Source organism: Opisthocomus hoazin, chromosome 6 (genome assembly GCF_030867145.1).
Source record: "Opisthocomus hoazin isolate bOpiHoa1 chromosome 6, bOpiHoa1.hap1, whole genome shotgun sequence".
In the NCBI taxonomy this organism is placed as follows: domain Eukaryota; kingdom Metazoa; phylum Chordata; class Aves; order Opisthocomiformes; family Opisthocomidae; genus Opisthocomus; species Opisthocomus hoazin.
This window is the reverse complement of record NC_134419.1, coordinates 39,949,503-39,971,829: the sequence shown is the minus strand read 5'-3', so window position 1 is coordinate 39,971,829 and position 22,327 is coordinate 39,949,503. Positions and strand designations below refer to the sequence as shown.

Below are 22,327 nucleotides of genomic sequence, written 5' to 3'. Positions count from 1 at the left end.
GTGTGACTGAGCCCTGTTCCAAGCTAGAAGCGTATTCGGAGGGGCTGATTTGCTCTCGTGCTCGCTGCTGCCATGCTGTCTCTGTCACAAGTCTGTTGGGCCAGACTGGTCAAACCATCCAGCTGCAGTGGGTAGGATTTTCAAAAGCACACAGCTTTTTCATGTAAATCTGCTCCCATTCAAGCTGAGGGAGGCCCAATTCTCATTTCCACCGAGGCTTCATTACGCTGCCTGGCAAGGTGAAGATCCTTAAAGCTGGGCTTTGCCCTGCCGGGGGGGTGTGACGGGACCCTGTGCAAGTGCAGACCTGGCACTGGCAGTTTTTCTGGTGACTTCGGTGGAGGCGAAATTAAACAAACACAGGAGCTTTTAAAAAATTTCAATTTGTGCTGCTTTGTTTCCCCAGTGTAAAAATAAGCCTAACAGCGTGTGCCGACTTCATACAAATGCAGCAAAGCTAATTTAATGTTTGCACAGACGTTTGAAGATGTCCAGTGCTATGCAAGTGTCAACTCACATCGTTAACTTGAACTAATTTGTCTGCTGGTCAGTGGAAAAATTTGTATGGTAACTTATACTTCTGAGAGACCTCCCCAAATCCAAGTAATTTAGTTTTAGCAAGACAAACAAAGTACTGATGGTGAATTAAACAGCCCTAGATGTGGCATGGGCTGCTGCCGTGTGGGTCTGCGCCGCTGTGGGAGGCTGTTCAGTCCCGTGCTACCCATGCCGTGGGTCACGAGGCTCTCGAGGGGAGCGAGGTTCTTTCTGTCCCAGCGCTACAGCAATCTATCAGTTGCTCCTGGCGTTTTGCAACAGATCCTGGCAAAAGTTCACAAGGACATGAGGATCGCTGCCTTCTAAATGCCGTGTGTATTCTGCAGACTGATAATGGAGCGTTTTGTTACCACGATGAACTGCCTTTTCTTCTCCCGTTGACATTCTAGAGCTCAAATTAATACCGCACCCGGTAGCTCAGGAGAACGTTGCTCAATTTTTGTATTAAAGTGCTAACAGAAGTAAAAATAAAAATGTATTTGAATGGTGCTCTTGTTACATGAGCTGAAATGGTCGTTAGATAAATTGAGAGACTGCAGTAGTAAGTGTCAATTTAATAGGGACGTACAAACACATACTAGCAGATGGCTGCAAACCCTTGCTTGCTGGAGAAACCCCTGCCTGCGTGAGCGACTGCCTTGCTGGCAGCGGACGTGCTCCTGAAAAGGCTGTTTGGGTACGAAATTGCAAAATCGGATCCGAGAGAAGGAATGTAGCATCGTTATTCTGTGGAAGCGGGGGGTTGTCTTGAGGCGTAGGGCTTTTGCCATCTCTGTAAATAAATAAGCGTGGTGCAAAAATGGTTGTGATCCAAAGTGTTACTTCAGGAAACATCTTACTGCATTCTTTCGTGCTCTCTGGATTTACGTGATCAATAATGTACATCAGACTTTCCTGGACTTCAGTTTGTGCATTTCCTTCTCCTGGTGTTGTATTTGTGACTCTTGTCAACATTGGGATGAACAGGAGCTGCCCGAACAGATTGTTAAATACAGCTGATAATAATGTTGATGCTCCTGGAGTGCAACCTGATTTACCGTTAGAAAAGCTGGCTGAGGTTTGTTAACACTGGAGCAGTAAAGCAGGTTGGAAATGAGTAAATCAGCCTTTTTCTGAGGACTGTGTAGCTGGCGGAGAGGCCTCCTTGCCATCTCTGATGTCCAGTGCAGCGTATTTTAAGCATCTTGTGTTTAAATGCATTATACTCTATCAGCTGTGATGTTTTATAACTGGTACAGTTGTCCCGATCCCCTGGTACCCCGAAGAGGTTGTGTCCAGCGACCGCCGGTGATGGATAATCGTCCTTAGGGCTGGGGCTGCAGCCAGGGCGCAGGTTTCCTCTGAGGGATCCAGACCCAAACCCAACTTATAAGAAAAGGGCCCTGGCCTCCTCTGCGTCGGAGCGGGGAGGGCTGCCAGGACTTTAGTCTTGTTTGAACGCTGGGCCACACGGCCCCCATGGGACCCTGGGGAAGGCGAAAGGGTGACCGTGTTATGAACGTGCTGCTTTGACGTTCCAGACCCACCGCTTTCACCAAGGAGCCGTGCCATCTGGCAGCGCGTTAGTTACCTGCATGCCACGGGAGCCCAAATATCCCACCGTAGCCTGGTCTGTATTTTAAGTACAACCCCACTTTCCCTGCAGGAATTGACACCTTCAGCTGTGGCATTTGCGTGGCGGGGTCCGAACAACCGCTCTGCCAAAACACAAACCATGGCTTGAAAGCCCACAGCTCCAGGTCTGTCACAAGCTGATGCTGCGTAAGTCCATAGATGCTGTTCTGGTGGGAGAAGAAATCTGCGAGGCTCTCCAGTGCCAGCAGCTGGCTTTCCTGTTGTAAAGGGTTAAGCATCTCCACAGAGCAGGGAGTGGGAGCAGCCCTGTGGGTGGGGGCTGCTGCCTGGGTGCTGGGATCTAGGTCCAGCTGGGTGCCACCAGCTTGCCATCAGCCACTGCCAGCTGAGGCTGGAGCAGGGGGTTTGTGTGTGTAAAATCTCACTTCTCTGTGGGGAAAAAAAACTAGGTTTCCAGGCTCCTTCCATAGTGAGCAGAGAAAACAAAGCACTGCCCTGTGCTGATTCATTCCTGCTTAGGTGCCTGTCTGAGGCCGGGCAGACTCGTCCTCTCCAAGCCCCTGTCACTCCCCGCTGACCGCAGAGGCAGCTGTCTCGATACCGGGCGCTCGGTTAGGTGCAGTCAGTCCTGTCATTGCTATTTACGCCTCAGGTTTGTACGTGTGGAACTGTTCATGTTTAGAATCAACGGCATCACTGTTATCTAGAGTGCGGATTATGTTTTACAGCGTTCCCATGCGCTGGTTTGCAAGCCACCCTTTGGCAACGCTTTCTGGAAGATTCCTGCTGCTGGAAAGCACCGGGTAGCTGGGCTTGTTCGGAAATAGAAAGGAGAGGCTCATAAAGAGGTGATTAAAACTGCGGGTCTCTGCAAGATCTAAAATTACTGAAAAATTAAAAAGATCGGAGTTTCAGATGCCCCAGGTGTGTGGTACCTTCGGGGGTTGCTTGGAGCTGAGGGAGATTTCACCTTTTGGCATGGGTAAAGTTGTTGGTTGGGCGTGGACGGTCCTGCTCTGAACACATTGTGTGGTTGTGAAAACGGGTTGTTATGGATTTGTAAAGAGTGGGAGCGTCCAGAGGAAGGTAGGGGTGAAGTTAAGTCTGTTTAGTAATAAAATCTGCTTAGTCAAGTCCAGTGGCAGTTGCATTAGTGGGGCGCTGCCTCGGGAGCCTGCTGCAATTGCAGCTCTTTGCATCCTGGAAGTGATGATAATTCGCTAACTCTGGGGAAAATGATGACGTTCCCAGAGTTCAATAGGCACAGGGAGAAATCCTAGTTTTGTGGGTTTTTCTGAAGCCTGGCCCTGCTGGTATCCAGTCTGTACTGGGGGTTCCTTGGCAAGCAGTGTGCGGGGAGACCCGCTGCATTGTTCCATCAGGAGGGCTGACGCTCTGTCTGCACTCACTTTATCAGGAGCGGCAGGAAGGAGTCGTAGTAAAACACCATGTCCTTGTCTTCTCTCTTTGCGTTGGTGAGGAAAGAAAGCCTGGTTTGATGGCCAGGCGTGTTGAATTCCTGGAGTCAGGGGCCTGGAGTGCCACGGGTGGTGGCAACATCAGGTTCCGCTGAGCCATTTGGCTGACCCGAGCGGTTTCGTGGTGGGGCCGCTTTGGGTGGAAGGCGATTCCACGCCTGCGGGACGAGTTCCTCTTCGCGAGGCGCTGGGCAGCGAACTTTGTTTCACATAGTCCAACGAAGTTACGGTATGGAGGTGACTTCTGTTTGCTCCTGGACTGGTTTCGAGATCCTGCCGTTGTGGAGCAGTTGTTCGGTAGAGCATGGTTCTTTTCCAAGTCATCTAATTGCTCCATTGTGTTGTTTCCATGCTTGTGGAGTGTGTCTGTTGAACGGTGTCAACTCTTCACTGTGTAAACATATTAATTAACTCATAATATCTTGATTGTAGACCTGAAGCCCCATATCACTGGTTATTTAGAGAAGCGGAGCCTAGAGAGGGCTTGCTCTATTAAGTTGTTTTTTGTCGTTTCAGGAGTCTACTGGCAGTTGACTGCACTGTAGACTTGGTTCATCAGGCCGTGTGGGGCTTCCTTGGGGACAGCAGACAAAGCATCCTGCCTGTGCCTCAGCTGCTGCATCGGAAGAGCAGGGAGAACTCTGACGGAGTCGTAGCAGGAGGGACTTCTTAGAGCTGCTGTGAAGTTGTTGAGATGACATGTTGTAGAAATGTATCATTTTGTTCTGACTGAAACGCAGCGTTACAGTTCACCCCATAATTCTCTTGAAGACCAGAGTGCCGGGACCTTAGCACTGATAGCAGTTCTCTTACTGCATCACCGGGCAAGTTCTTGCTATTTGTAACCGCATAGTTTCCATTTGTCATGACAGACTATTTCTAAGCTTCGCTCATTATTTAGGACTGGATTATATCACTTTATTTGTTTCTGTAGATGCTTTCATCAGAAACCAAGTCCAGATGCAGCGGGTTGGCAGCAGATCAGGTTGAACTACCCAAGGTTTTGTGAGACTAAATAAGGCTTAAATATTTCCATTCTGTTTCCTCTTCACCTTACTTATCGTGCTGGCACTGACAGAAGCAAGGCTGCTTTCTGGGTGTTGATCGCCCTTCTGCGTAGTCGGTAAGTGCCGTTAGCAGTGTTTAAAATACAAGTGACTTGTTGATGCAGGAGAGAGACAGGGGTCTGAACAGCTAACTCTCCTTGTTTTGGCAAGCCTGTTAGGATGTCGAGTGGCTCGCACGGCGGGTGGGATTCTGAGCCCTGCAGTAGCACAGCACTGACATTTGGAGCTGGCAGCCGGCCCCGAAGGTAACCGTGCTCTCGGCCTGTTTTCACGGCGACTCTCCATGCAGGTCTATATCTGGTAATAGCCTGCCACTGGCAGTTTGCGTGACAGCTCGGACTAGTTGCCGACAGCAACTAGTTGCAGACTATTCGTAATCAAATAGTGTCTCTCTGCAACACTGGGGGATTACCAACTGTGTTACAAGGTGTGTTATACCGTACCGTGATCAGTAAACAACAGCCTTGTACCGACTTTTGCCTTCTGCTGCTTGAAGAGTGGTGATGGAAGCCAGCTTGCTGCGAGACGTGGCTACCGCTGGAAGCCGTCCTTTGTCTTCTGTGGTCGGAGCGAGGAGCGTGGGGTAGCTCACACTGTGAGTGGGGTGTATGACAAAATCCTGCCCTGAAGGCACTGGTGCCCCAAAAGGACCTCACGGTGAGGCAGTCTGACTTGAAGTCATCCTCCCAGAATAAAAGACCCAACCTCCAACCCCTCAAACGAAGGTCTAGGAGTGACGCAGGCTTTATGGAAAGTGCTGTTCTGATTTTTAGCAGTTGAGTCAGTAAAACAGCATGACTTTGCATCTAGTTATAGAAGAGGTCGGGGAAGGACGTTGCTTGCCAAATACGCAAAGCATTTGTGTGATTTACTTCAGTAAAGATGTGAAATACGTCCTACTGAGCCTGGGCTAAGGAGGAATGCTGGGGCTGGGAAAGCACAGGGCTTTGAACAGCGAATGGAGGGTGGAAAAGCCGTGAGCCCCCAAGGAGATGCCATGGCTCCCACCTGGTTGAGGCCAGGCTGTGGTGATAGACCTGCTTCAGGACTGAGCCCCGAGGACAGCTCGCTGTGACACAGTGGGACGACGAGATTTGACAGAAGAAGCAAGTGAGTTCAGGCTCCTGTTTCAGAAGGGCTCCTGCTGTGTTGCAGAACCCAGACTGCCATTGGAACCTCCTGATATGGTTAGGGCCATTGCTGCTTTGGTGCTGGTTTGTGATACAATTTAGTTATGCATGAAGATAAAATGTCAACTGTTCCCGTCTTGTTTGCGTCCTTAAAGCTATCATAGGAAACATCTCAAACGCCGCTAGTTAATTAACTGCAGCTACTATTTAGTTACCAGTGTCAAATCTGTTGTGTCATCATTTATATATGGACTTCTGAAAGCTGTGAGTTAGAACTTGTCCTTTTATTTATCTGGGGTTAGGCTTCCTGAACCCTTTCCCAAGAATCATGCAAATAATGAGAAGAACAGAACGGGCCAATATACATCTAAATTTGGTTCACAGAAGTTACTGGAGTAGAATTTCTTTGCTCTGAAGAATTCTGTCTCCTTCAAGGAAGCACGTGTACCAGTGACCTCAGTGAATCGGTCAGTCTTCTATGGAAGAGCATTCTCTACAACTGAGATAACTCGCTCTCAGATACGTAATCTAAACTGCATTAGAAAATGTGTGTCACCCACCTCTTCACAGAGCATGTGCAGCATTCCTCTTTTCTTGTTGCTACATGACAATTTTCTGATAGTAAAGCAAGAGAGGATTAATTTGTACAGGGAGCTGGGTCGGGTCCGTGGGAAGAACATGTCACTGGCACACTGTGACAGAGATGTGTGCACACTGTGGATGGAAGTTATGGAAGAACTGCACCTTCTGGACAGAGATCCCTCCACCTCCCTCACTCGCTGAAAAGAAACAGCAGGATCCCAGTGCAGGGATAAAGCTGCACGGATGCAGCCTTGGTAGAGTTAGTCATGGATCATACCTCGTATCAGGACCTCAGCAGATCTGCTTTCCCTTTGTCAGCTCCCTCCTTTTCCAAGGGTCCTGGTCTTAATTCCTGTTGAACGATGAGCTGCTTCTTTATTGCTTTTGACATGGGGCTCAAGAATTCACTTACCTAAAACCACCTTGAAATCAATGGGTGTTTTGTCACAGAGGATGCCACCTTCATCTCCTGAGCACAAAAGGTTTGTCATCACTACGTTAGCAACAGGACAAAGAGATGTGATAACTGCTGGCTCAAGGGGCTGTGGAAAACTGTGGGCCTGGCTAAGAAATTCCTCCGATGTGGAGGTGACTTTGGGGTGAAGCTAAGGCTCAACAGACAGAGACTGTTCCTGTAGTTACCTCCATGGCATGGACGTGCCTTAATGGTCAAAGCAGCGCATGCTTCTAGCTGTTAGAGAGCCTCCTCAGACTCTTCTGTCGAGCCCTACTTCGAAAAGCACAAGAATTGTCTGGCTCAGTAGAACATGGGAAATGAGGAGGAAATTTTTATTGATTGCCGTGAAAGTTTATTCAGCTTCTCTTGGCACGTAGCACAGCTGGGAGCTGCTATACCGTATGTGAGCTATGGAGAGTTTAGAATGAAATAGTTCTCCTTCTAAGGTCTGAACATGTTTCAGGAGTAAGATATGTTGACCATGAGCGCATGTTGGAAATGACTGTGTAACAGTCAAGCACAGTCACAGTCAAGAAACGAAGAATGGAGTCCACAATGCTGCGTGCCTCTTGGTATTGATCTTTGGAATGGGGCTCTCTTCCTAACTCATTCCAGTCCCATCGTGTCGGGAGCAGCTCCGCTCCGATTGCGGGGCAGCATGGTGGAACAGTGCTGGCTTACGCTTGTCGAGAGCAGGAGTGCAACGCGATGGCAGTTCCCAAGATCCGGCAGCTTAGCTAATGGAGACTGCATGTCTTTGTTAGTGTTCGAACATCTGTGTAGTTAGTAAAACCCAAGACAAGCAAGTACCTTGCTCTTTTTAGGACAAAACTAACAATGTTTGAACTACTTGCTGAAAATGTTTTGGCCCAGCATAGTTATAGCCAGCCCAGCTGTGTTATAATAAAGCCAAGCCCTTTATTATCTAGATGGATGGATGGGGAAAAAACATTTCTTATTGTATTACAGCCAAATACAAAGCAGCTGAGTTACTGGTCTTGAGACATGGGTCACTTCTACTACGAAGTTGTGTTCAAAAGGTCTTTCCAGCCCTTACCACGCAGAGAAATTGTCTGCTTGAGCCAAAGCCTTCTGCACTTCTGAATGCGTGGCCAGGCTCCGCGTAGCAGCCCCTTGGCTGGGACGGGTGAGATGCTTACGTAGGGAGTGTCTGCGAAATTCCCTCCGCCCCGTGTTACAAGTGCAGGTGTGAAAGCTGATGGGTAGGTGACAGGAAGGAGAGTTTATCCTCTTGCTACTAGAATGCTTGTTTCTCCACAGCACTGATCTGGTCTAGCCTGTGAAGTTCCACGAAGCCAAAGGAGTCTTTAGGTCTAAACATCAGTCCCCGGGTCTGAAGGGGAAGAGGCTCTGCACGAGGTCTGGCGCAGGGTTAATGGAGACCTCGTCTAACCAGAGTGTGATCGTGTGAGTGGCGTCACTGTCTCAGGTTGGAAGTTCTGACTTGGATTAAACATATAAACACTTGCAAAGACATCAGTAAGAGCAGCTGGAACTTTACGCAGCACTGAACAAGAAACAAGCTGAGTTTGATCTGGACATCTAATGCCAGATCAGTTACTTGTGTGTGTCGGATTTTAAGATTTTTTTCTTGATTTTTGAAAATGGAAAAAATGGAGCACTGTCACCTCAGAACTGTTTTTACGAATCACAAGAGTACAGGAGATTTTTGTCTTAGTCAGCCTTACAACAGCATCCTTCCTCGCGTTTGAAATTCTGCGACCATATTTGACTGTTCTGTCTGCGCTATCCAAGACATCTTTGCTGCTCTCGTCAAGTACATGGCTTAGTTGTCTCTTGGCACCAGTTTGTAGTAATCTGCCCTATCTTTTGTCTCTGCCTTTTTTTTTTTTTTTTTAAATGAGAAGTCTGAAGAGTTTATAGTTCATTTGAGTATTTGTGAGGTGTCCTCATCTCTGAGATGTTTACTGACCATATTAGGGAAGCTCTGAAAGCCCGGGGAATCTACTTTATAGGATTAGTTCTGAAAATTTAGTATGTATTAGTTGAAAAACAACTTGACTTGATGGTTTGCATTTTATGCAAAGCCGTAAACAAGTGGAGAGTAATGAAAGCTTGGCTGGTTCGCGGATATGAATACTTTAATAATACCTCATGGGAAATGCAAGAAAAGGCCGGTTATTCAGGTTCATGGATAGCATTTGTTCTGGTGAGTGACCTCTTGGCATAGGTACAAAGGCACGTAGGCCATGCTGTTGTACCACCCTCTCACCACGCTGAGTGACACCTCTGAAATGTGAGGGGCCAGCGCGGGGTGACGAGGCGCTGGTGGTGTTACTGCTCTTCCCGTGGATGGAGAAATCCCGAGAAATGTTCTGCACAGCCTGAGCAGCGGTGCTCCGTTCTTCACTGGGTTGCCATTAGATCTCGCATCCCATGGGATATTTAGCTGTGAAGCGCAGCTGCCTCTGCGTTTTGACAGCATCCCAAGGAAGAGATGAACTTTCAATGCAATAACCAGGTTGTTTTGGTTAATCTGTTACGAGGTACTTGGATTGTTAAATAATACCAGGATCTTTCTATGCCATTTTCATATTGGTTTTCTTCTGAGCCTTTGATAACTTTAACTTCTTCCCTCTGAGGGTGACGGAGCCCTGGAACAGGCTGCCCAGGGAGGTTGTGGAGTCTCCTTCTCTGGAGATACTCAAGACCCTCCTGGACAAGGTCCTGTGCAGCCTGCTCTGGGTGACCCTGCTTCGTCAGGGGGTTGGGCTGGGTGACCCACAGAGGGCCCTTCCAACCCCAACCATGCTGGGATTCTGTGATTCTGTGATAACGTTTTTCAAACTTAGTTTCTGTAGCTGCAAAGAAGGCTGAGGTTCTTAAGTATTCATATGGTTCTTTAATTAAAAAAAAAAAAAAAATAAAAGAAAAGATAACGGAAGAAGCAAACAAAAGACGAAGTAGCCATGTAAGGACAGGTATATCTATTCTGCACGGTGATGGAGCCATTGCAGCTCTTCTGCAGGGGAAGTACAGCGCTGGCTTTTGCAGAAAGTGCAGGTCATTGTCGGCCCTGGAGCATGGTGCTGACAGCCTAGGCCTTCAGGGGTGATGAATGGGGTCTCCAAGGGGAAGTCAGCCTCGAGGAATGTGAGAAATAAACACTGGTGAGGCCTTGTGTATTTACAGTGGGAATACCCACAGGAACACCTGACGGGTCTCACCTGGGGACCTGGAGCAGCCCGCCTTAGGCTGGGTAGCCGCTAGCTCAGGGCTTGCTCACGCGTCTCCGTATTGCTCAGCATTGTGCGGAGTAGGCGTTCCCAGAACATCGTTGTATTTTTTACTTGAAACCAAAGATTCCCAATTACTGCGTGAGCTGCAGCGGCTCGGACTTTGCAGAAAAACCTAGCCATCGTGTGAATCGCAGTCAAAGAGTAAGAGCTTGGCGTGGATGGGCCTCCTGCATTCAGTCTGCGTTTGACTTACAGCTGGTTGGTGTCCCACGACTTCACAGGGAGGGAAACCCTCCGGCGAGGTGGAATCGAATTCTGGTTTGTGCCTGCTGCAGAGTAAACTGTGAAAGGAGCTGGACCCGAGGAGAACTACTGCTTTGACTCTTGTGCCTCCCTTTGCTGAGCTTGACACCCATTCTCACGTTGCTCGGGTCCTGGCTGACCGAGGCACGTGGTCCAGCATCGGGGGCGAGGACAGAACTTCCCATCAAGCACGTTCATGGAAGACATACAGGAAAGCAGCGTCCTCTGTGAGATTCAGCTCTTCCCTCTCTTGAGCTTTTGGGATCACTGGACACGTTAGGCTTCAGTGCTAAGAGGCTGAAGAAAACTTCTCACCCAGAGCACTCAGGTGGCTCCTGAGAAATGTCACCAAGGATTTGAAAAATCGTTGTGCCCGACAGCGTTTCAACTCCTTATTTTGTGACCCTCTCCTGCCTTGTCCTTTGATATTGTAGGTAGGTCTGTGTGTTAAAATGGGATCTGTGTTTCCCAAGAGAGAATGCCTGGAGGATGGTGTGAAGTCATGTGTTGTATGTTCATGGTATTGCCACTTCAGATGTTCTTGAATCAGCGTGTGGGTTCCCCTCCCCATCCCAAATTGAGGGATTTCACTCAGAGTCATGAGGGGGTTTTGTTCGTCACGTAAGAATATATGTTAGAATGACTTTTATTTGCCTGCTGGTTCTGATCCTTTCTGGTTCTTCAAGTTTTTCTCTTCACCGTGAGTATCGGTAACACCCTGTTTTTATTTTGGGGGTTGGCTTTTTATTTATTTTAGATGAAAGCTGAGATTCTCATGTAATCTTTTTCTTCCACTAGGTGAGCCTTTATGAAAACATCACATGTTGTAAGCGCTGACACCGCCATACTAGACGTGCGCTGCCCAAGGGTGTATCCAACTGGGAGGTGGCACTTTGCTGTGCCCGTTCTGAACTAACTGGGAGATGTTATGTGGGTTAGAGCAGCTCCGTAAGTGATTGTGGGCACTTCTGGATGGATTCAAGCTTTAAGAATCCCCCAGGAGATTTTTGGTTAAAGACTGAGTGTTATTACTTGTCTAGAGCTATGTGAGAAGACTTTAGTATTTTTGCAGCAACATTTTGGAATGATTTCAGTTAGTGGAACAGTGGATGTTAAAATCTGGGCCGTATTGTAGCTCCGGGGCTTTGTTGAAGACAGGGTGGCTTTTAAAGCCATGTTACAAGAAATGAATCTCTGTCAAATTTTGTGCGCTCCGTGATAGTCTGAGGATGAAGACCAAAGATGGAGTTTTTTGGTGCTCGTCTTCCTTCACAGGAGCAGACTGAGTCACAGCTGGGGTGCACTTTAGGGGGAGAAGGGCTCTTCAGCTGAAGTAAGCAACTCGCTGCTGTGCTTGTTAGCTTTCCAGCTTGCTGGAGGAACAGAAATACCAGTTGTCGTACTAGACAAAACTCGAGGCTTGCTCACTGGCATTGGCACAGCCCAGAACCCTTGAGGACCTGAAATGATGCTCCCCGGTGACTCGAGCAGCTGTCCTGCACAAGACCATGTAAGGTTCAAATGAGAATTTTATGGCGTTTTTAATCCCAGCAATGATTTGGAAAGGGCAGACCCTGCTTGAAGACACCAGTGCGGGGCTGCAAGTGGAGGAGAGAGGTACCTGCCTTTGGGCTGCTTGTTCTGCAGGTTCTCCATGTAGCTCTCCCAGCTGTAGGTGTTATTTATGTTAATAGAATTGTCTAATCCTTTTTGAGAGCCGGTGTCCTTGCCCTGTGGTAATAAATTCCTCAGGCTGATTTTATGCCACCTTCTAAAAATTATTTTTACAAAAGAATATCTATTACATTTACTGCCTTTTTATAGTATGGAGCAGGATAAATCAGCACATCCCAATCATGCTTCACAATTACTCATTCGTTCCTTCACTTGCAGCCTGCAATCAATTGGCTTTTCTTTGCTCCCACCTTCTCCAGCTAAATATCCCTCTAATCTGTCCTCATAGCCTCGATGGAGGTTTGTCATTTTTAGTGTCTTATGCATGGATTTGATTCAGTTGTCTAATCGTACAAGGTTCTGTGGTGTTATTTAATTACACGTTAGTTTGCGAGTCAGGCTTTGGGCGGCTGCTCCACGAGTCGGCCGGATTCTTCTGTGGCTGCTGCCTGGAGCACGATGAATCCCAGCGCAGGGCATGATGCGGTCTCCAGACTTCAGCAGCTTCCATGTACCTGCTCCGGGGCTGCTCCTGCTGTTACTCCCTTCCCACGCTGAAGACAAGCAGGAATTATCTGAGATTGTGTTTGTGGGGCCCTACCTCCATCCTCCAGCAGTTTGGGAACTGCCTCTCGTGCTCCACTTTAGCATCCCGCAGCTGTAGCTTGGCGTGCCCTGGCCACCGATCCCCTGAGAGCTGCTGTTGGATCAATATTAGACTCCTAGAAAGGTTGTCTGAGCAGGACACGTTTCTTAGTGAGTGGTTTTCACCTGTTTGAAGGATGCTTTACTATTAGTGTAACCACAATCACACCTGATGTAATTTTGCCAGCTGCCCTGTCGCTTGGGGTGTTCGAGCACAAGATGCAGAGTTGGAAGGGAATCTGATCAGAATTTTTCTCATGGTGATTAAAGTCCATTTTCTTTTCTTCTGTTATGTATAAAGACATCAAAACAACAGGAGGTTTAAATCAATATGAAACATGAATTTGTTCTGTAGAACAGGAAGCGTTTTTCTTTTCCTGTAGTCCTGATCGAGAGCCTTAGCGTTTGCTCTTTGTTTTGCCAAGATCTGAGTCTAATTTCTGAGTTAGACGAGCAACAAAGAGAAAATAACTCCATTTTTAAAGCCTCAGTGGAAAAATAAAACAGGCGCATATGCAAGCACGTGTGCGTCTGAGCGTATGCACTGCCGGCGAGAGAAGCAGGCAGTGTGACATGCTTCCACGAGACGCACCGGCGGCTTCGTCACAACCCGGAGCTGTCGTACGGAGAAAGCAGAGGGGCTTCTGCCATCGGGTGCGCAGCTCGCGGACACCGTGCCCATGTTAGGGTTTCTGTGAGCTGACAGTGACCCCATGCAGCGCGTTGTTCCTTTGCTCTTTTCCATCCGCTCAGCGTTTCGGTTTCTTGCATCACTGGAAACCTGCTGTTGACTTTTAGATGGCTCCTGAGTTTGCCGTAGATTTTATACAGGCTTGGGGCAGACCTGCTGGAGAGCAGCTCTGTGGAGAGGGACCTGGGAGTGCTGGTGGACAACAGGTTGACCATGAGCCAGCAGTGTGCCCTGGGTGCCAAGAAGGCCAATGGGATCCTGGGGTGCATTAGGAGGAGTGTGGCCAGCAGGTCGATGGAGGTTCTCCTTCCCCTCTGCTCTGCCCTGGTGAGGCCCCATCTGGAGTACTCTGTCCAGTGCTGGGCTCCCCAGTTCAAGAAAGATGAGGAGCTACTGGAGAGAGTCCAGCGGAGGGCTACAAGGATGATGAGGGGACTGGAGCATCTCTCCTGCGAGGAAAGGCTGAGGGAGCTGGGCTTGTTCAGCCTGGAGAAGAGAAGGCTGAGAGGAGACCTTAGAAATGCCTCTAAATATCTGCAGGGTGGGTGTCAGGAGGATGGGGCCAGACTCTTTTCAGTGGTGCCCAGTGACAGGACAAGGGGCAACGAGCACAAACTGAAGCAGAGGAAGTTCCAGCTGAACACGAGGAAGAACTTCTTCCCTCTGAGGGTGATGGAGCCCTGGCCCAGGCTGCCCAGGGAGGTTGTGGAGTCTCCTTCTCTGGAGATATTCCAGCCCCGCCTGGACGCGGTGCTGTGCAGCCTGCTCTGGGTGACCCTGCTTGGGCAGGGGGTTGGGCTGGGTGACCCACAGAGGTCCCTGCCAACCCCGAACATTCTGGGATTCTGTGCCAGAAGAGATTTCAAGACACCCTCAGACCAACATCTACCCTTGAATAAATGGAAGATGTTTGCAAATCATTATAATCTGTTTATAACCCTCTGGGAATGCCTGAGCTGGAAGAGAATCGCCACCACCTCGGTGGTTATTCATCTCTGCAGGGTAGATCTTTCTTTTTGTGCGAGAACTGAGCCACTTTTCTCTTTGTTCTCTGTATTTTGGTGCATGATCCTCTCTCCTCTGGTATGTGCACAGCAGCACCGAATTGTCGCAGTTGTGCCCGTCCTTGCCCAGTGTGTTATGATTTCATCCGCCGGCGATGCGGTCTCCGCGCTGGATCGGACGGACGCTGCTCCGGCAGCCGGACCTCTGCCTGCCGTGCCCCATCGCTGCTGCGAGCTCCTGCTGTCCTCCCGCTGCTCCTTTCCCCGTTCCCGACTCTCTCGAAGAACGGAGGTGCAGCGATTGCTTCTGAGATGTGCCGTAAGCCTGTCGCAGGCGTGTTCTTCCCTTCCCCAGGCGGTGCAGTCGGAAGGTAGAGCGAGGGGAGCTGAGGGCTTATTCCAGCTGTTCCACAGCGAACGCCAGCCCCTCCTCCACGTGTTTCCCCGCTCGCTCGCCGCAATGATGCGCTGCCATTCTTGGCAGCAATACTGAGGCCCGTTGTTGCAGCCACGGAGAATTGAGGGGGCCTCGTTGCTTGGCGCATTGAAATGAGGGAGATTTTAGCATGAGGGAGATGAGGAAAAGAAGCGCTTGCCTTTTAAAGGATTATTGATATAAAACCTAACGCAAGAAACTTACTCCTGTTCTGAATTTTGCATGCTTCACCCTTACCTCACTGAGGTAAAATTCATTACCATAGTTGTTAGCTGTGAAAAATGACATTCACCGTGCAGTTCACTCGTGTGGCTGGATTTAAAGTCCCAGCTTTACTGTTTGCCTCAGGCTGTGATAAAGATCTTGCACCGTGGGGCTCCAAGTGATTTGCAGAGAGGTCAGGTGGAAATCAAACCCTGTCCAGCGCGCATGGCGTTCTGGAGAGGCGAGGAGAGGGTGCAAGTTGGCTTCCCCAGTAACACTGGGGCCAGAGCGCGGCATTTCCATCCCTTTGCCAGGGATGCTGCGCGGGGTGGGGACAGCATTCGCCGCCTTCTCTCGCTCTCCCCGTTCCCTACTGTGGTTTCTTTTTTTGAGGCAGTTACATTTCAGGACAAGGGGCAATGGGCACAAACTGAAGCAGAGGAAGCTCCAGCTGAACACGAGGAAGAACTTCTTCCCTCTGAGGGTGACGGAGCCCTGGCCCAGGCTGCCCAGGGAGGCTGTGGAGTCTCCTTCTCTGGAGATATTCCAGCCCCACCTGGACGCGGTGCTGTGCAGCCTGCTCTTGGTGACCCTGCTTCGTCAGGGGGTCAGGCTGGGTGACCCACAGAGGTCCCTGCCAGCCCCGACCATGCTGTGTGATTCTGTGATACAGTTCTCAGCCGTTTGGAACCAAACGCGGTGAGCGTGACCTCTGTGAGGTTCCACTGCATTATTTTCCCCTCTCCCTGGAATGAGGGGCTGTTGTTTCCTCCTAGAAAAGTGTGACTGACCCAGTGCCCGGAAGCCAAGTCACTCTGCATTCGATCCTTTCCCGTGGTCACTGACCCGCATTTCATTCGAGCACGTTGGTAAATCGCGGCACTTCTTACGTCTTGAAGATTTACGTAGCAGGCGGGGGAAGATGAGAACTGGAGGTATCTCTTGCTGTTCTGGGGCCTGGGCTGCCTGCCAGCTTTACTTCTCTAGAAGCAAGCGTTTGGTTTTGTGAGCATGAGGCGCGTGACTCGGTCTCCTCCTTGCCGTGCTCGAATACACGTACTGAGCGGTGAGCGGCATGAGGGCGCGTCGAGGCTCGGCCAGAGCTGACATTAATCTCGCATGTGGGAAGAAGAAATGAGTTAATCTACAGTTAAATATAGAGGTGGTGAAAGAGGTGGGCAGGGGAGGGGTTGGCTCTAATCTCACTTAGGCCAGGGTCAGGCGAGAGTAACCTCCGTATCTGGATGGCATTGCTCTGGGGCAACTCGCGTCTCGCCTCTGCAGAGCTGATGACGTTAGCTAATGGAAAATGGCAACAGGCCGAAAACGTGCCCATGGTGCTCTTTCTGTTCACCCTCTGCATGTTGGTGACGCCTTTTCTTTCTTCTTTTTCTCCTTGCAAGAGGTAACCAGTGGGTTGTCGGGGTGAGCAACTGCACATGGCTGAAATCGCGCTGTAGGGACCGTATCTGAGAGCGGAGTGGTGTTAACCTACAAGCTTGGTTGTGATCGTCGTGAAGATGTGCCATGACTGTGCTCCTTTATTTTGCAGTATATGTTTGTTTTTTGTTTGTTCCTGTCCTCAGCTTTGACACAGCGGAGCTGAGAAATGGGGATACCTCCTCTGTCGATACCCCTTCTCTACTCCATGTCTGCAGATGTGTGCTCCAGCATGTGTTAGACTGGGAGCTGCCGCTGACCGTTCTCTCCAGCTTCCTGCGTGCCCAGGTGTTTTGTGGGGAAGACCATGTTGTTGTATTCCTTACCGGTCTATGTTAGCGGCTTCTGAGCAGTTTTCATCTGCAAAGTGCTGCCGGTGTGCTGCCCACTGCTCCGCACCGGGCTGGCTCTGCTGCCGGGCAGGGCGTGCTGCCGGCGCCGTGAAGCCCTGCGGTGCCCGTACCACGTTGGAGAGGAGGCGCGATGGAGTTTGCCGACTGATTCGGGCAGGTAAAAGCAGACTTTCGGGCCCGGGCTGAACAAACCCGAAAGAGGAATTTCGGCAGCAGCAGCCGCGAGTTGCTTCTGCCGAGAAGGCAGCTTGAGCTAATCTGGTATGTGCCGACAATGTTTTCTCAGCAGAGCTGAACCCGAGCGGTCCATGTAAGGAAGTTGCTTTTGGAGATCACATACTGCATGGGTCATGTTTGTTGAGCAGTGGGTGAGGAAAGCCATGGGTTTACATAAGCTTGCTAAGATGAAAGGTCTCTGAGTTCACTTTTACATTAGAGAAAACCTAAACCAGTTTTTGGAGATGAAGAGCTACCCTGGAATGTACTTGTGCTGTTGTTGACTTCGCTGGGAATCACGTGGTTTTGCAGGTTTTGGTCTTGCATGTAGAAGAGTGACAGCACCGCTGTTGTCTTCACTCTTCTGCTGGCCCCAAGCAGGGTTCTGTGACTCGTCCCAGTCCCCAGGCACGGGCTGAATGCTGGCCGGCTGTCCCGAAGCAGTCACAGAATCACATGCAAACAGTTGGTTTGGTAACATCTAGTAAACTATCTGAAAGCCAAGAACATTAGAGATGACTTATCAATAACGGGCTGATCCTCTTGGAACTACCAAAGTCTGCTCTGCTGCGCTGGCTGGGGACGGCAGTTCTGTTGTATTCGACACTTGCTAAGCTAGCACTCACAAGATGGCGTGGCTCAGATAAGAAGTTTTTAAAAGATCCATTGATATCTCCTCTTATCTGAACCACAAGTCTTGTGTTCTCCCAGTCTGGAAGTCGTAACCGTGTTTGAGACCAGGGACAAGCATCAGCTTAGCAAACAGTTGCTCAGGTTGCAGACGGGGACCCTCGTCCCCCCTTCACGCTGCGCTTGTTGCCGTACCGACGCCAATGGTTGGCTCCGCTCGTAGCTTTGCCCGCTGAAGCAGAGCGCACGTGAGCACTGCCTGGTCGGCGTCGAGAAGATAGATGAGCTGAATTTACCTTCACGGGTTGTTCGGTTTAGCTTGGTGGATTCTGCCGATGGACGGAGCGTTCGCGTGGACTGCGGGGAGTGGTAACCCGCGGCAGGCGGGACGGCGACAAGCAGTTTTTGATGGAAATGCCTGCAAAAGCTGGGTGGGTACCAGCCTCGGAGGTGGTACAGACTGGCGAAAAGAGCGTTGTGCTCAGAGAGGGGTGTCACGGTTTGTTCCTGGCGCTGATCCTGGTGTTACGTGACCAGGTCGGATCATTGCTCCTCCGTCTGTCTTCTCCGTTTAAACTCCTTGGAAGAGGGGCTGCCTGTTCTTATAGGGATAACAGCAAAAATAATATTTTTATTCTCCTAGCCTTCCACAGCTGCTTAAAGCTGTTGTTTTCCAGATGTCCTTTAGATCTGAGTGTTGCTTGCTGGTTTTCTTTTCTTTCGAACCCTTTCCTTTTCCGTTGCAGAGCTGGCCCCGCACCGATGTGTTTGGTTTTGTTTTCACTGCCGTTGTACGTGCTTTGATTTTGCAGCCCAGTGCCCCAAGCACCGGGCGCCGTACAAACAACGCAACGAAGTCGAGCGGGGCCAGCCCCTTGCTCTTTTCACCTCGAAAACAAGGTGAAGCTCCCGGGTGGCTTTTGCTGGGCACCTCCGGTTGCCGAGCTGGGGGCTGGGTGCATGTCTGTTGCCCCCCTGTCGTGTTCGGGTGTGAGACCCATGGAGGGAGTTTCCATCGCTGCCGGGGGGGTCACTGGGAGCTGTGCTGCCCGCAGGGTTGTGTGCCAGATCGAGCTGTGAAGTGTGGAGAAACAATGCAAGAACCGCAGTGTGCGGAGCTGAGGCCCGTGTCTGCGGGGGGCCGGTCGTGAGTCGGTGCCGTTACCAGGGCTCGCGAGCGTGCGCGCGGGCTCGTCGTGCTGGATCGCGCCTGGCTGCTGTCTGCCACAGGGAATCTTCTGTTTCTCACCTCTCCTTTTTGACTTGGGCAGCGTTCCTTTCTCCACGGGGACGCGGTTTGAGCGTGGCCTGTGTCCAGCCCTTGCAAGAAGTGCCGGGTTACTGGCTGTTGACCTCGGAAAGGGAGAAGGAGCCGGGTAGCTGGGCTCTGCGCTACCGTAGCGTTGTCAGGCGCTGTACCTGCCCTCACCACAAACAGAGCAGCCTCCAGAAACAGCCATGAAAACCTGGACCTCGGTAGCCTTTGTGCTTTAGGCTCGTCCCCAGCTTGTTCCTGCTGCTCCCTTCCCGTGTCGCTCTGAAAAGCCCCATCGGGCAGGGCTGGGTCCCGGGTGGACGAGGCTGTGCCGCGGTGCCTCAGCACCGTGCCGACCACAGCTCGCCCTGTGCCATGGTGATGGGTTTGGCTACAGATCTGAATGCTCGAAACTTGAGGAATGTTTAGAGTTAGAGAAACCCCTACTTAAATCAAAAAAAAAAAAAAAAAAAAAAAGGAAATAAAACCAAACCACCACACAGGAAACCTCTTTACCAGCAGCATGGTAAGGGCTTTTTTTTTTTTGGTTTTGTGGTGGTTTTTTGTTTTCTGCTCTCCTGGCTTGATTTTGGCACTCACCTGCTACGTCGCTCCATTCTTTCCAAGCTTCTGGTGGGAGCACTGGTCAGTTGAACGCTGCTTTTTGTAGCATTTGGTCACTGCTGGGGGCCCGGTGTGCTGGCGGCTTGTGCGGGGAGAGTCCAGGTCCCGTTTTCATTATTCAGTGCAAGCTCAGCAGGCTTCTCTGTTACGGTGGAAATCAAACTCTAACAGCAGAGAAAGCCAGAACACAGCTGAAGAATAACAAAAAATCAAATGAAGAAAGGTTGAAACTGTTCCGGCGCTGTCACAGAATCACAGACTGGTCGGGGTTGGAAGGGACCTCTGTGGGTCACCCAGCCCAACCCCCTGCCCAAGCAGGGTCACCCAGAGCAGGCTGCACAGCACCGCATCCAGACGGGGCTGGAATATCTCCAGAGAAGGAGACTCCACAACCTCCCTGGGCAGCCTGGGCCAGGGCTCCCATCACCCTCAGAGGGAAGAAGTTCTTCCTCCTGTTCAGCTGGAGCTTCGTCTGCTTCAGTTTGTGCCCATTGCCCCTTGTCCTGTTGCTGGGCACCACTGAACAGAGTCTGGCCCTGTCCTCCTGACCCCCACCCTGCAGATATTTATGGGCATTTCTAAGGTCCCCTCTCAGCCTTCTCTTCTCCAGGCTGAACAAGCCCAGCTCCCTCAGCCTTTCCTCGCAGGAGAGATGCTCCAGTCCCCTCACCATCCCTCTCTGTTGTCCTTCTCTGCTGCCGCCAGCTGCCCTGGTTCTGCTGCCCCAGACCAGAAGGCAAGTTTTGTCACCGACCGCAGTGGGCGTAAAGTTTGTCCGAACCGAATCCTGCTGCAAATCCTGTGTTGATTTTTCACCAACAAGTCGCTTCTTAACGGTCCTCCAGGAGCTAATGTGGGGCATATTGCCAAGGGGAAAGTTCGACCTCTGGACTGCCTCTTCCAGGTGGGAGTGCAGACGAGCCGTGACCTGTGTCCGTATTCCTAGGTCTGGCTGTGCTCCCTGGCGCCGTGCCGGCTCGGAGCCTTGGCTGTAAACAACGCTCAGCTCCACAGGAGTTTCCATCAGCTGCTTTTTGTGCCGTTTACCCTCTCCTCCCGCTCTCAGCCCAGCTAGCGATGGGGAGAGAGTGCTCAGCTCAGGGCAGCCGTTGGTGGCTGGGACTCTGGCCAGCTGCAACCCTGTGCCAGCTCCCGAGGACAGGACAGGCTGGGAGAGCCAGCGAGCTCATGCCAGGAACGCAGCTTCATGTGCCGCAGCAAAGCTGGGGCTCGGCCTCGCTGCTGGAACGTTAACTCTCTCGGTGCATACTCTGGACACCTTTATCAGAATTTTTCTTCCCAGTAGCAGCAATGAGCGCTTCAACATGTGTCCTTTCACTGATCCCTTTCTACGTGTTGGAGATGGAGAAACTACTAGACTGTCGTGGACAGAAAACTCTGACTTGTTTCAGATTCCGTTTGACTATTCCAGTTTTACCGAAAGAAAGTCCAGTTCTTCTAGGCTCATGCTTTGGGACATTGGCGAGTCTTGAAAGAAGGCTTGAGGCTTGTAACAACATCATGTTATTAGAGCTCTGTGGGCGTGCTCCGAGACGGCTCCCAGGCAAGGTCCCTGCTACCCTGGTGAGGTTTCACCTCTGAGCATCGCCTTCTCTTTTCTCCGTGTGATGTTCATGCCCCACCTGCACTGCCATGAGGACATTCAGCTGGCGAGGCTTGCTGGGTGCCAGGCCCGTGGAGGTTCTGGTCTTGTGTTGCTTGTTGGAAGAGACGTGACTCTGCTCACCTCGGAGCGTCGGTAAAACACACATGAGCATCGGTTCAGTCATCCAGCGTGGGCATGAAACCTTGCTAGCTGGTCTCCTCAAGCTCTTTTTAGAGCTGTTGAATACAGAGGAGTGTGAAGAAGGCAGCAGTGTAGGGAGAGGCTGGGTTGCCCTCTGAAGAACCCCTCTCTCCGCTCGGTGCAGAAGGAGCGTAGGGTGGCTGGATGACCAGTTCAGCCTGATAAATGACACAATTAAAGTTGAGTGCTGTCAATACTTAGCTCATAAATCAAGCTGCAAAGACATCTCGCTAAAGCCAGGCTGCTGTTAACGTTATGGAGTGAAACAGGAAAGCCGCGTGGCCATCAAATCAATGTCACGTCTAACCGTTTAGACTTAATATTGAACTGGAGTTAAATAGCCACATTTAGTAACTGTCAGGGCAGGCAAAAAGCCAAATAAATAGTGTCCCCTGGGAGTTGTGCCTCTGTGGCGCTCTGTCTAGCTGGGTGCCCCAGCCAAGGAGTTTGTCCCAAGGCAGCCTGAAGTGTGTTCCTTAGCACGTGTCTCCTCCTTGCCTGCCCTCCAAGGGATTTTATTCCTGGCAGTGGGGAGTTGGCTGTTACCCCTGTTCCCAGCCCAGGCTCCGGATCGCACAAGCCTGTTTATGCATCAGGCATCGCTGCGCCAGATGCGTGTTTGCTGCTCTTTTTCTGCATTTTGCAAACCAGTGTACTAAATGAAGCTGGAATCCGCAGTGATTTACAGGAGTGAGCACAGTGTAGGTTGTAGGGAGGCGTGAGTATTCGTGCTGTTCAGCTGTCCGTGCTGCTCGGGGCAGGGGGGATCTGCATCAGAAAGGCAGGGGAGCGGACGTGGGTTCAGCCCGCCCTGGAGAGCATCGGTTCTCACACAGGGGATGTGAGGATGCGGAGCTGGCCCGACCGCTGTTTGCGCTGACCGTGCTTCCCACGTGGTGAGCGGAGGGAAGCGCTTCGTCTAGAAGTGCCGTGAGGTCTGTGGAGGGCTGATGGCTTTGGCACAGCCCGCTTGGCAG

General features: G+C 50.7%; 1 protein-coding gene across 9 annotated transcripts in view; it reads left to right on the top strand.

Moving 5' to 3' along the window:
• The window catches only part of SORBS1 (sorbin and SH3 domain containing 1), a 217,855-nt gene that overhangs the window by 107,580 nt on the left and 87,948 nt on the right, over positions 1–22,327 (top strand). Inside the window, exon 1 of one of the 9 annotated variants that reach the window (XM_075422802.1) lies at positions 4,714–4,734. The exons of the other annotated variants lie outside the window; for them this stretch is intronic. The gene's annotated coding sequence lies outside the window, so the exon portion shown is untranslated. Of the gene's footprint in view, positions 1–4,713; positions 4,735–22,327 lie in introns of those variants that run through there. 9 annotated transcript variants of the gene reach the window in all.